We start from the raw sequence: 1390 nt of genomic DNA, 5'->3' as shown, positions 1-1390 counted from the left end.
GAAGAGGGAGGGCAGGAAGAGAGTGTGAGGGTTTTTTGTTTCTGCTGGGTCCTTGTGCCTATGAATTGAAATGTACAGCGAGTAAATGAACGTCAAATTCAGTGGTTGTGTAATGACGGGTTTTTCTTGTGGTTTTGCCTCACGTCATCAAAAATCTGCCTAAAAGTAATGAGAGTAAGAGAATCAAGTAGTAGTGACTTTTCATAACTCTGTGTGTGTGTGTGTGTGTGTGTGTGTGTGTGTGTGTGTGTGTGTGTGTGTGTGTGTGTGTGTGTGTGTGTGTGTGTGTGTGTGTGTGTGTGTGTGTGTGTGTGTGTGTGTGTGTGTGTGTGTGTGTGTGTGTGTGTGTGTGAGGGTTGGGGGGGGGTTCAAAATGACCTATTTCAAAACTTAAGAATGAGTAATGTTACACTTGTTCTACCCCTTTTGAACATTTTGCAAGGAAGGTCAATTATTTCTTCGTACCTTAACATTGTTCTGTGTGCGTTCATCGAGTTCGTCTGCAGACTGACAACAGATGGCAAATCTGTTGCACATTTAATTGCAAATAAATTATCCATGTGATGCATGACGTAGCAGGAAGAAGGCGCCCTCTTTTGGCCCGTTTACACGACAACATTTCACCTGACGACACCTAATCCGTTAAAAAAAAAGGAGTGTGTTTACACTGCAGCAGCGGACAGAGACAACGATGTAGTTAGTATGCCGGGCCACTAGAGGGCGCTGTTGCTTGATTTTGCAATGAAACCACAAAGACGCGTGTGCAGAGAACAAAATACTATAAACGTGAAGAAAATGGAGAGAATCTGACATCCGTATGGACTGATGAGGCATCGGATGATATCAGGGGAGAGTCTCAACTATTAAACTACTGATCTGGATAATAAAACTAGAATACAGACGGCGAGTCGTACTACTAGGGGTCCGCCATGTTTCTTTACAACTGAATGAGCAGGAGGGAGGGGGAGAGGTGTGCATGCAGTAACAGGCTCTGAAGCCTCCGGCAGTCTCAGGAGGGAATAGCTGCCGTGAAAGAATCTTTCTACCTTGGGAGCCGGATTAAAAACTTAGCGGATACAGTGCATCCGCACACTGGTGTCGTGTAAACAGACCCCCCAAAAGTGAAGAAAGTTTTGCGGATAAGCTCGTATTTGTTGTGGCGTAAACGGGGCCTCAGACTCCCTTTCAACTTGGCTGCAAAGTGTGGATTATAAGCTTTAAACCCGTTTTAAACCATTGTTGATAGACCAAATAAAACCAGAGTTATAATAGTATTAAAAACCTGATGTGTTGGTGCGTGTTTTTTGCGTCAGATGCTCGATGTGTGGAGGAATTGACGGTAAAACAACTGATTCTGTGTCGTGTGAGTCAGTGGCAGAGAAAAAAAAGA

The sequence above is a fragment of the Lipophrys pholis genome (genome assembly GCF_963383615.2).
Source record: "Lipophrys pholis genome assembly, chromosome: 6".
Classification (NCBI taxonomy): domain Eukaryota; kingdom Metazoa; phylum Chordata; class Actinopteri; order Blenniiformes; family Blenniidae; genus Lipophrys; species Lipophrys pholis.
This window is presented reverse-complemented; position numbering follows the sequence as displayed.